The sequence below is a fragment of the Azolla caroliniana genome, unplaced genomic scaffold, assembly GCF_043228905.1.
Source record: "Azolla caroliniana isolate FFs.n. ecotype wild unplaced genomic scaffold, voAzoCaro1.0.p SCAF_3, whole genome shotgun sequence".
NCBI lineage: Eukaryota > Viridiplantae > Streptophyta > Polypodiopsida > Salviniales > Salviniaceae > Azolla > Azolla caroliniana.
The window spans coordinates 12,388,116-12,401,163 of NW_028230438.1; positions in this window are offsets into that span (position 1 = coordinate 12,388,116).

Consider the following 13,048-nt stretch of genomic DNA (forward strand, 5'->3'; position numbering starts at 1 on the left):
CATGTCGTCGACACAGCATTGTAGTTGTATTGTTCCATCATTAGAGTTGGCCGCCCGAGCCATGGCTGTCGGATGGGCGTGTCCCTGTCACTTCAATTTCGCTTGCGTATTGCGTAGGTCGGTTTCGAGTCGGGCCATTCGGCCTTCGGAGGCTTTAAGTTTGGCCTCTACCTCTCGTTGTCGAGCCGTGAGTAGAGCCTCGAGTGTGAGGGGTCCATAGTAACGTTTGAGCTTGCTCCCATTAATGAACCCGGGGATGTCAAAACCTTCGATCGTGCGTAGGCGACATGCTCCTGTCTTGGTAATCTCCGAAACCACATACGGGCCTTCACCCCGTAACTTCAACTTCTTCTTGTGTCGTTGAGAGGAGAATTTGGAGGCCATGTCGCCTTCCGCGAGGTCTTTGTTCTTGACTTTATTGTCGTGCCACACCTTTCTATTGGCTTTCTCTGCCAAGAGTGCCTGGAATGCGAGAAGGCGAGTTTCTGTCAGTCGTTCTAGGTTCTCTAGGTGTGACGGGTGGGGGTCCCCTTCCCATCGTTCGTGTACAGCGATCCTGAGGCTGGGGACAAGGAACTCGATGGGTAATACTGCTTCTTGCCCGTACACCAGTTTGAATGGTGTGTGGCGAGTTGCGACTTTGTAGGAAGTACAGAAAGCCCATAATGCTGCTTGGAGTTTGGTGCTCCAATCAAATCGTGAGGCAGCAACTATCTTTGTGAGTACTGCACATAGCACCTTATTCGTGCTTTCTGCTTGTCCGTTGCATCGAGGGTAATAAGGAGAACTTTTGCGGTGTGTCACCATAAACTCGCCTAATAAATGTGCTATAACCTCGTTTAGGAAATGGGAGCCTTGGTCACTAATGATTTCGAGCGGACATCCAAACCGTACGATGACATTTTCATATAGGAATTTGGCAGTACTACGCGTGTCGGCGTTAACGCAAGCTTTAGCTTCAACCCACTTGGTGGCGTAGTCGATGGCGATTATTAGGTATCGGTTGAGGTTGGAAGCTGGGCTGATTGGGCCGATAAAGTCGATACCCCATTTCTCGAATGGTTGCCATGCCACCACCGAGTTTAACGTATTAAAATCCGCTTTTAGCGGGTGTTTGAAACGTTGACACTCGTCACAGCGACGTACGTACATGTATGTGTGTTTGAGGAGTGTTGGCCACCATAGGCCGGACTGAAGGATCTTGCACGCAGTGGTCTCATGTTTGAAATGACCACTTCCGCTCCCGCAATGAGCATGTTCGAGGGTGGTGACGACGTCATGGTCTGTTATACACCTCCGAAGTAGATCGTCGTTACCCCGACGGTACAGATTGCCTCGGAGCATCGTGAAGGGGCCACATTTCTTTAGCAAGGCACGCACGTGTGTTTGTGGTAGTTGTTTTAGGAAGGACGCTCCTTTGGTTAGGACGCAAACTATGTTTGATGCCCATGCTGGTACGGTATCGATCGCGAATAATGTTGCATCTGGTGTTTCATCATCGACCCCAGTGGCTTCTTCTCCGTTGGGAATCCGGGAGAAATGATCGGCGAGTACATGGTCCTTGCCTTTTCTCACTACTACCTTGAAGTCGAATTCAAGTAACGTTACGATCCATCGTGAGATGCGTCTAGTGGCGTGAGTTTTGTTTACTAAGTAGAGTAGGGCCTGATGGTCTACAAAAAACGAGAACCGGGACGCCAACAGGTAGTGGTGGAATTTCTTTACGTTGTAGACCATGGCATTTAGCTGGTGACTAGCGAAGGTGACCGGTAGGTCGAGTGCCCCTTCACCGGGTTGGGCTAGCACTACACCAATCGCGAAGACGGAAGCATCGGTGTGCACGTGGAATTCTTTGGTCCAGTCGGGAGGCCGGAGGATGGGGGCCTTAGTTAGGCACTCTTTCAAGAGCTTGAAGGAGTGTGTGCATTCTTCTGTCCACACGAACTGCTTTAATAGGGAGTAGAGTGGTCTAGCCTTGTCCGCGAACATCTTAATGAAGCGTTTATAGTAACCCGCGTATCCCATGAACCCTTGTAGTTGTTTCTCGTTTGTGGGGGGTGGCATGTCGAGGATGAGTTTTACTTTTGCCTCATCAGTCGAGATCCTGTGGCGGGACACGACGTGTCCTAATATTATTCCGTGCTTGTCCCAGAACTGACACTTGAGCGGGTTGAGAGAGAGTTGATAGGTTCTGCATTTTTCGAACGTCAAACAGAGTAGCCCCAAGTGGTCATGCCATTTCGAATTGCAACATAAGTCGTCAACATAAGACTCCACCCCTTGTCGTAACCTTGCGGCAAAGATATGGTCCGCCGCTCTTTGGTAGGTGCTCAAGGCGCTCGTGAGTCCGAAAGGCATCTCTTTATATGCGAACGTACCAAATTCTGTGGCGAAAGCTGTCTTGTGTTGATCCTTAGGGACCACCGAGATTTGGTTGTACCCGGAGAACCCGTCGATGAAGCTATACGCTTCTGCTCTCGTGGTTCTTTCGAGTAAATGTTCGATGTAGGGTACCGAGTAATTGTTCTTGATAGTGGCTTCGTTAACTTGGCGGTAGTCTACACATATGCGGATCTGGCCGTTTTTCTTTGGGACGACCACAATTGGGGAGACCCAAGTAGTTCGTTCAATTGGGTAGATAATGCCTGCAGCTAACATTTTGTTGATTTCGGCTTTCACTTGTTCGGCGTAGTTAGGATTCATTGGACGTGGCCTTTGCGGGATTGGGCGGGCGTCGGCTCGCATGGGGATACTATGTGTGGTGACTTCAGCTGGGACTCCCTTCATGTCGATGTACGACCATGCAAACGCGTCACTAAATTCCGTGAGGAGAGTGATCAAGGACGCCTCCTCGTCAGGTTGGAGATCTGTAGCTATGAACACCGGTTTGGAGTCTGCCCCTTTCCCAAGGTTGATTTCTTTCACCCTTTCTGGTCCATCATAGACTTCTCTTAGGCCTTGGGGGTTGCGCTGCGGTCTCTTACAAGCCACTACCCTACTCCCTTGTTCGTAGAGTTTGAAATGCTCTGGGAAGTCCGCTTCCATCACAGCCTCTTGAGTGGTCGTGACGTCACCTGGACGTGTGACTCGTTGTACCAATTTTTCGTCCTCTACATCTACGTCTTTTCGCCGGAGACCTAGGGTGGTGACGTTGAAGCACGAGATTGTCTCTCCGTTCTCGTCACAACACTTTGTACCTATAGGGTACATTGCGTCGGTTGTGGCGAGAGCATGCACCCAACTCATTTCTGTCGTCTCGGAGGTGACGGATTGGTCATCTCTCTCACGTGTGTTCTCCTCTTTGGAAGTGGTGGGGCTTTGAGGAAAGTGTTGGCCTCTGGTCAAGAGTTGAATTGTCTTCGTGGGGTTGCACGCTAGGAGGTTGGTCTCGAACTCTATGGTTTTTGACCAATCATCTACGAGAGGGCTGCCTTCTTGTTCATGCACTTTTTGTGTGTACGCTTTGATGCGAAAGGTTTTGTTATCCTTTCGCATATAGATTATATCATTCCCAAAATCCATGACCAGGCGGCTTATACGTAGGAATGGTCTTTCTAGTAAGCACTCGTAGGCTACATGGTTGGACGATCTTGTGACGACGAAGGTGAGATTGAACTTCACTCCGTGGATAGTGAAGTGATGTGCAGGAATCATGCCTTCCCGTCTTTGGATGGACCTGTCTGCCATTCGTAGTTTGACATCGGAAGGCATCATTTTTGGGCTCCCCCACTTACGCCAACATTCGTAACTGACGATACTTACCCCTGCTCCGGTGTCAATGATGGCGTCACACGTCTTACCATTGACACAGACTGGTAGAGTGAAACTAGTGTCGTCGCTTTCGAAGTGGGCTTCGTGGACATCGACTGGCGGTCTTCGGGTTGTTTGAGGACTGTGGACGTGTGAGGAGTGTGGGTGTGTATCCCTTCACCATATCCCACCGATAGGCCACCATTGAGGCGTCGGAGGACGTCGTGCCACGGTTGAACGTCGAGTTTGAGTAGTTCTTCGAGCGTGAACTCTATTTCTTTGGCGAGTAGAGGTCGTAGCAGGGGGTCGTCGGTGGTGAAGGTGCCAATGTAGCTCTGCACTTCGCGTAATGTGAGTCGCAATCTTAAATTTAAGATTTGTTGGAGTAGAGTTTTGTTGACCTCTTTGATCGAGGTAGGATGGCAAACGGGGGTGTCGGTTGGTGTGACAACGGGGGGAGGTGAGGGGTTTACCCATTCTTCTAGTTGCTCAAAGTTTAAGCTGGGGAGGCTAAGTGATTTTTTGAACTGTTCGTGGTGTATGAGTTTGATGTATTCTTCTACTTTTTGTTTCTCAGCTACTGGGTTTAGGTATGCCGCTAGGTGCGCTGGTAGTTCTTGATTCGGATTGACGGGTAATGTTTCTGTGTCTCCCTCCGGTTCTTGATCTTGTTTTGAGGTCTGCGTGGAATTATTCTTTCTAGATTTGCGTCTCTTACACGCGGTCACAGGGAGACCTTGATCTTGGTATTTTAAATTGTGCAATACTCGTTGGGCTCGTGTGATGACATTGGCACCGATCGTGGATTGTACAATGGACAACAGATTTGTGCCGATCCTTTTCTTCTTTTCCGGGCATTCAGGTACTAGGTGTTCTTTACCGCACCCTGGGCATGATGCTTCTCTTTGGAACCACTCGATGAGGTCTTGCGACTGTTGGGTGGGCCCTTGCGCCAGTGGTTACAGAGGCGTGTCAAGTGGGAGGTGTCGTGGTCGTTGGGCCATCCGGTTGTAGTACTCATGTTTGGTTGGGCACTCGCTAACCATATGTGGGCCTTGGCAGTTGAAGCATTTCAATTCTGACCTCCTTAGACCATTGTTGTTGCGGTATCCCATAGGGTGTCCATGTTGTTCCCCTCTCAGGACGTACACTGGTATTTGGTCGCCTTCAAAATCCACGAAATGGGACAACACCTCTTCTTCAATGCCATACTCCCTGTACGGGTCTTCATATTCGGGGGTGCTCGCTCCAACCTGGGCTTGGTTATCTGTGCTATACTCCAGTTCAGCGAGGCGGGCACCGATGCGCGGTAGTGGGGGTTGTTGAGGGAGTATCGCTGGTAGTGGTGGACGGCTAAGTGGTGGGGGAGAGCGTGGGTGTTCCACCATTGGCGTTTGGCCGTACCTTCCAGTGGGGGCTTGCCAGCAATTCTCTTGCGTATGCATTACAAAAGCTTTGCACCACTTACAATATTGCGGTCGTCGTTGATGAAGGAGAGGACACTCATGTCCCGTGTGGTGTCCATGACATACCATGCACCTTACATTTTCTCGTTAGGCGTATGCTTGGGGTCTTTATATACGGGGTGTTCGCGGTGGTGTGGGTAGAGCAGGGGTGGGGTTGGAGGATTTCTCGCGGTTGTTCGTGGGTGCGTGAGTGGGTATGTGTAATCCACTCATCGAATCTTCAAAGGTCATCACTACTGTGCAGGCTTCAGCAAACGATCGACACATCCTGGCAATTAGGAAATTTTGGAGTGTCGTATCAAACAACCCATTAATGAAACGGCTCATCAACTTGTCATCCGACATCTTGTCGTTTGGACTACAACGATGATGCAGGCTTTTCGTGCAACGTATGTAGTCCCTGACCATTTCGTTCGCTTCTTGTTTGAGGGACAAAAGTTGGTCAATCGGGTTCCATTTATTCCCTCTACGAGCGAAGTTTATCAAGAAATCCTCAATGACATACTTGAAATTGGCGGTCATGTCTTCATTCAAGGTTCAAAACCAGATTCCGGCTTGGTCATCAAGTGTGAGTCCAAACACGGCTACCTTGGTGATCTCTGTGAGGGGTTCATAAGCGCGGCAAATCTGTTTGAACCTCTCGACATGGTCATAGGCATCGCCGAAACCAAGGAAACGAGGTACTAGTTTAGAAACGGAAGCACTCTTCCCATTGTCATTTGTGAGGTTTCTCGGATGGTCTATGGGTGCTCGCTCTTTTTCCATCAATGCTACGAGAGATTGTATGGATTGTCGCGCTAGTGCAAGTTCGGCGTTTGGAGGTGTAGGGGTAGCTTGGTCAGGTGTAGGGATTGTGCCCATGCGTGGTGGTGTCGGGTGTCGTTGTGCGCGGGTTTCGTTTGGGCTATCGCCCGTTGTGCTCGAACGCGGTACGGGGCTGTGCTCCTGACTTCGGCGGTGTATGTGCGACGATGTTTCTAGGCAGTGAAGTTTTTGTTGCACTCGTGCGAATCTATCCTTCCTTTCTGCCAAAGCGGCTTCGATATCTCGAGTGGTGCTTTCCGGTTGTCCTCCTTTCGCAAGTTGTACCGTCCATAGATTGATTTCATGTTCTATCACCCGTAACTCTTGCGCTGCGTCTCGTATATGTCGTTCTACACTGAGTGGGTCTGCCATTGGGCTCTCTTGTAGTGGGGGCGTGTTGAGAAGTGCTTTAGTTCCTGGGCTCGATGGGAGGTTCATGTTTGGTAGTATCCCCGGAGTTAGCCACCCTTCGTGGTACTGAGTCGGGTTAGGTGGGCCAACATCGTGGGTTTGGTCGGTTTGCGTGGACTCTTCCAGGCGTGGGGGTCGGGTTTTGAACATTTCTATCCATGAGGATCCGGCCATGTTTTCTGGTCAAGCTTTTTTATAGGTTCGTCGAAGGATGAATCTTCGTCGAAGGGTGAATCTTCGTCGAAGGATGAATCTTCGTCGAAGGATGAAGATTGGTCGCAGGTTGAATCTTCGTCGAAGGATGAATCTTCGTCTAAGGATGAAGATTCGTCGCAGGTTGAATCTTCGTCGACGGATGAATGTTCGTCGAAGGTTGAATGTTCGTCGAAGGGTGAATCTTCGTCGAAGGGTGAATCTTCGTCTAAGGATGAATCTTCGTCGCAGGTTGAATCTTCGTCGAAGGGTGAATCTTCGTCGAAGGGTGAGTCTTCGTCGTAGGTTGAATCTTCGTCGAAGGGTGAATCTTCGTTGAGCTTTGCATGGGAAATTCAAACTTTTTGGCGCCAACGTTGCTTCGTGACCCGTGGAGTGATCGTAAGCCGCGAGACTTGTGGTGAGTATGCTTGCCCCGTAACGGCCTAATCTCCACGATGTTTAATGTTAACCGAGCGAATGAACAAAAAATGGACTTAATTAAAATGAAAAAAAAACAGAAAATGGAACTTAATTAAACTATGAAATGATGAAAAAAACAGAAAATGGAACTTAATTAAACTATGAAATGATGAAAAAAACAGAAAATGGAACTTAATTAAACTATGAAATGATGAAAAAACAGAAAATGGAACTTAATTAAACTATGAAATGATGAAAAAAAACAGAAAATGGTGGTTCTCTTGTGATTTCTTCCTTTGTTGAGTGGTTTGCCTCCGAGTTTTTGACTACTCGAAAATGGGCTTCAAGCGTCGGTCGTATCCCCGGCAGCGGCGCCAAATAGATGTTAAGGATCTATGTATCGATAGAGTAAGCTCCTCGATGTCGTGCGGGATTCGGACCGGCGTATACCCTCTTAATGGTGAATCGGGCGGAGATGGTTGTCAGATACCTCTGAGCCTCACACTCACTCAACGATTAGTAAATGATTAAGCATGATATCTCTCTCAATCTCTCAAGCTCTCTCTCATAAACAATAGATCAATAGTATAGACAATAAAAAGCAAGAGTATGTCTATTATTAACCCTCTTTGCTAAGAGGTCTAGCACCAACAAGGAGAGAGATTAGTGTTCTCTAACTCAACACTTCACTAATCTCTCTTAAGCTCAAAGGTTTACAAGAAAGAGGAGAGGAAGCTCTAGCTCTAATCAATAGGAGATCTTTACAAATGGGAGAACCCTCACAAAGCCACTACTATGTGGTTTATATAGCTTTCACGTTTAGGGTATGGGCCTTTCACATTTGGCCGTCTCTTTGCTTTCCTTTCCTCTTGCCATTTCCTCTTCATACTACGTCCTTGTTGATGCGTTCTTATTCGTGACTGGTTGTGTTGTTATCCCAACACTTAACAGATCCGCCTTGTGCCTTCCTGAAGCTTCTAGTTCTATTATCGCTAGTTCCGGTGTCGGTATATTATCTGATTCCTCGTCCTCTGGTCTGTCTGAGGTGTCGTGACTATTGCGGTAATTCGAATGTGCATTGTACTCGCCGTCCGAATCCGATTCAAACGTTGAAAATGGTTCTGAATCGCCATTTCCCACTGCTAATGCCTGCAAGATGGATTCCGCTTCCTTCAAACTACTTAAACTACTTCCTTCATTTGGATGGGAATTTTGCTGCAAACGGAGTGACTCTGTGGCCACTCGCTGGATCACCTTTGAAAAGGATCGATCCGCGCGGATTTCATCTGCCACTTGGTGGTACGCTTCGTGCTTCCGCAGTCTTCGGCGAGTCATCTCGCTCGCTCTATTGTTGGGTCGTTTGTTGGTCTAGTCATCCATGCCCCCCCGTTGTTCACTACGCTTTAGTAGGAATCGTGGTCGCCAAAAACTGTGTTACTCCTTGGGGCAGGACTAGCCCTAACACAGGGTGTCCCTCTAGGACACTTCACCAAACCGGTGGTGCAAGTGGGGTAGGCGTAGACTGTGATACAAACGTATTTCCTAACCAGCTACTAACTGGCCTTGTTAAGGATCGTAATACACGGATAAGATAGATTCTATTAAGCACAGAACGGTAATTAACTAAAGCTTCAAGATTAAACAAGATGTAGAACAACAACACTTTGTCATTGCTTGTGATGATGCGTGTGTTAGCTTAGCATGCCAACAAACTGATTGGATTATTGACTCGCGAGCCTCATATCACATTACTCCATACCAAGAGATGTTCTCATCATATGACGGTCGTGACTTTGGCAAAGTCAAAATGGCTAACCCACTTCGGTGAAGGAAAATGGAAGCTCATCAAAGGCTCGCTAGTATTAGCAAGATTCCTAAAAGACAATTCCCTCTATGTAATGCATGCTATGGTGTCCAGTGGAGAGGTGAATGTTGCGGATAAGGAAGTCCCTATTGAATTGTGGCACAAGAGACTTGGGCACATGAGTCAAAAAGGACTCGAGGTGCTAGCTAGAAAGAACATCCTACCTAAGATAAGAGGTATGCACTTAGAAACTTATGTTGATTGCTTGGCCGGCAAACAACACAGAGTTGCCTTTTAGCACCTGTCCCCCAAAAGAAAATTTTGTTACTCCTTGGGGCAGGACCAACCCTAACACAGGGTGTCCCTCTAGGACACTTCACCAAAGGGGTGGTGTAAGTAGGGTAGGCGTAGACCGTGATACAAACGTATTTCCTAACCGGCTAATAACCGGCTACTAACCAGCCTGATTAAGGATCGTAATACATGCGTAAGATAGATTCTATTAAGCACAGAACAGTAATTAACTAAAGCTTCAAGATTAAACAAGATGTAGAACAACAACACTTTCATTAATAAACCGCTATCTGATCACAATCTAACCAGGTCCTTTTATAGGTCATCGGCTTTGGGTACGAACCGGTGCCAACCAACAACCAGCCATGAACCGGTCCGGATCCGGATCGGCATACCGATTTCGGGTCCGTCCATTCGCTTCTCAAAATATAATAATTATAGATAGTTCTAAAATAGTTATCCCTTTCCCATTCTGGACTTTATCCGTGTTTTAAGTCTTTGCCGTTCAACAAATTTCAGCCATTGGAATTGGTGCACACGAACTTGTGCTATATGAAAGATAGAACTCTCGGGGGAGCATTGTACTTTGCCACGTTTATCGATGACTTCTCGAGGAAGTTGTGGTGTTTTGCATTAAAGACAAAAGATCAAGTGTTTGAAATCTTTAGGAACTTCCATGTAAGTGTGGAAAGAGAAACAAGAAGAAAGCTTAAATGTATCTGTTCCGATAACAATAGTGAATATCAGGGATGATTTGAGGAATGTTGTGGTGAGCATGGTATTAGACTAGAGAGAAGTGTCCCGAAAACACCTCAGCACAATGGCGTGGCTGAGAGGATGAATAGGAAAATTTGTGAGCGGATAAGGTGCATGCTATCCCACTCAAAATTACCGAAATCTTTTTGGGGTGAAGCCATGAGGACTGTCGTTGACCTCATAAACTTGTCCCCATCAATCCCTTTGGATGGTGATGTACCCAAGAGGGTATGGACAGGTAAGGAGGTGTCATACAAACACTTAAGTGTATTTGGTTGCAAGGCTTATGTCCACATCCCAAAAGATGAAAGATCCAAGCTTGATGACAAATGCAAACCATGCATATTTTTGGGATACGGCCATGAGGAATTTGACTATAGACTTTATGACCCAATAGAGAAGAAGGTCATTAGAAGCAGGGATGTGGTATTCCTTGAGGATCAGACCTTACAAGAGCCGGAGCCGAATGAAATGTCTGATCTCACCCCTGATTTTTCAGTCACCGAACACCCAATGCCTGCCCCAGACACACAAGGTCATGGGGGAGATACCGAGGAGTATGATGATACGGTTGATGATGCAGCGGACAATGATGATGGGCAGAATCATTACCATCATACTCTAGGCAACATTTCAGTAGCTCCTCCGGAAGAGGAAGAGGTTAGAAGGTCTATGAGACAAAGAAGACCTTCTACTAGATACAACCCACATGAATATGTGATGCTTTCAGATGGAGGAGAGACAGAAATCTTTAGAGAAGCTATGACAAATGATCATAAGGAGGAATGGCTTGACGCCTTGAATGATGAGATGAAGTCTTTGCAAGATAATCACACTTATGATCTTGTAAAGTTGCCTAAGGGAAAAAGAGCGCCGAAAAACAAATGGGTTTACAGGCTCAAAACTGAGGAACATTGCTCACAGCCAAGATACAAGGCAAGATTGGTTTTGAAGGGGTTCAACCAGAAAAAGGGAATTGATTTTGAGGAGATTTTCTCACCAGTGGTGAAGATGTCCACAATCAGAGTTGTACTTGGGATCGCAGCCAGTCTCAATCTAGAAATCGAGCAACACGATGTAAAAACTGCCTTCCTCCATGGCGATTTGGAAGAAGAGATTTACATGGATCAACCCAAAGGGTTTGGAGTCAAAGGTAAGGAAAACCTGGTATGCAAGTTAAAGAAGAGCTTGTACGGCCTAAAACAAGATCCTAGACTTTGGTACAGAACATTTAACTCATTTATGTTGAACCACGGGTATAATAGAACAAACACAGACCATTGTGTGTTTGTTAAGAAATTCCCAAATGGGGATTTTTTCATTTTGCTCTTGTATGTTGATGATATGTTGATCGTTGGTCAAGACACCAACAAGATTGAGAAGCTGAAAAAGGAACTCAGCAAATCTTTTGCCATGAAAGACTTGGGACCAGCCAAGCAAATCCTTGGGATGAAGATAACCAGGGACAGGGCAAGCAAAAGACTTTGGTTGTCTCAAGAAAAGTACATTGAGAAGGTACTTGAGAGATTCAACATGGCTAAGAGTAAGCCGGTCAATACTCCACTCGTGGGCCACTTTAAACTTAGCTAAGCTCAATGCCCTACGAGTGATGAAGAGCAAGAAGAAATGAAACAAATATCATATGCCTCTGCAGTTGGTAGTTTAATGTATGTTATGGTATGCACGAGGCCGGTCATTTCTCACGTAGTCGGTGTAGTGAGCCGTTTTCTCTCGAACCCTGGAAAAGATCATTGGGAAGCAGTGTAATGGATCATGCGATATCTGAGGGGTACCTCAAGAGTCGGTCTAAAATTTGGAGAGAACCAAACTATATTAGATGGATATATAGATGTCAATATGGCTGGGGATGTTCACTCCAAAATGTCTACATCTGGTTACCTAATGATCTTTGCAGGGGGAGCGGTCTCTTGGCAATCGAGATTGCAAAAATGTGTGGTATTATCCACAACGGAGGCCGACTATATTGCTGCCACAGAAGCCAATAAGGAATTGCTATGGCTAAAGAAATTCCTACAAGAGTTGGGGCTGATTCAAGAAAGATACATTCTATATTGTGACAGCCAAAGTGCTATACATTTAAGTAACAATTCTTCCTTTCATTCTAAGTCAAAACACATAGATGTTGGATGCCATTGGATTAGAGATGTGCTTGAAGAAAAACAAATGCAAATTGAAAAGATTCACAGAAATGAGAATGGCTTCGACATGATGACAAAATGTTTGTCAAGGGAGAAGCTTGAAGTTTGCAAACAAAAGGCAAACCTAGTTGTGCCCCCCACTTGAGATGGAGGGGGAGAATTGTTGGGTCTATCCACTCAAGTGGAGCCCATGACATGGAGTTGGCTGAGAGCTAGCTACCAACTCTATGTTGAATCAGCTGGGTGTCGATTCAGGCTTAGCGTTGATTCGGCTGGACGCCAAATCGACTTAGAGCTAAAGAAAGGAAAAGTTATATGTTTATTAATATATATATATATATATATATATATATATATATATATATATATACGTTTTTATGTGTCCTTTTTTCTTCTTGTGTGTGTGTATGTTTTTTGGAATGTCTATGTGTGAATGCAGATACGAAAAGAACAGACGTTACTCCAAAAAGGCTGATAAAAAGAAGGCATAGACAGAAAAACGAATAGAATGAACAACTAAGAGAAAGACAGAGAAAACAAAGCGCGTTACAGAGAAAAAACTACATATGATTGAATAGAACTAAGGCTGGAAAAACAGAGATTCGAGAAGAAGAGGTGTGTGAGAAAAACACAACAAAGCTTCTGCAAGAAAATAGAAACAAGTGTGAGAGCTCGAGAGCGAGAACTTGTTGCAAGTGTAAAGATGGAGATCTAGCGAGGTATTGTCTGGACTACCCAAAAGAGTCACAACAACTCTTCTGTCCACTTGTAACAGGTTTATTTGTTCTGTGTTTTTGGTTTTTTTTCTATTGTTTATCCTATCTGGTAGGGTTAATATTGTATCCAAGGCGGTAGCCTTGAAATATATGTGCATATCTCTAGAGTAAGCTCTAAAGGCTATCAACACCTTTGTATAATCAGAAAATAGTAAATTTGTTTCGGAACCTAAGGTTCTCGTGGTTTTTCCCAATTTTGGGTTTTCCACGTTA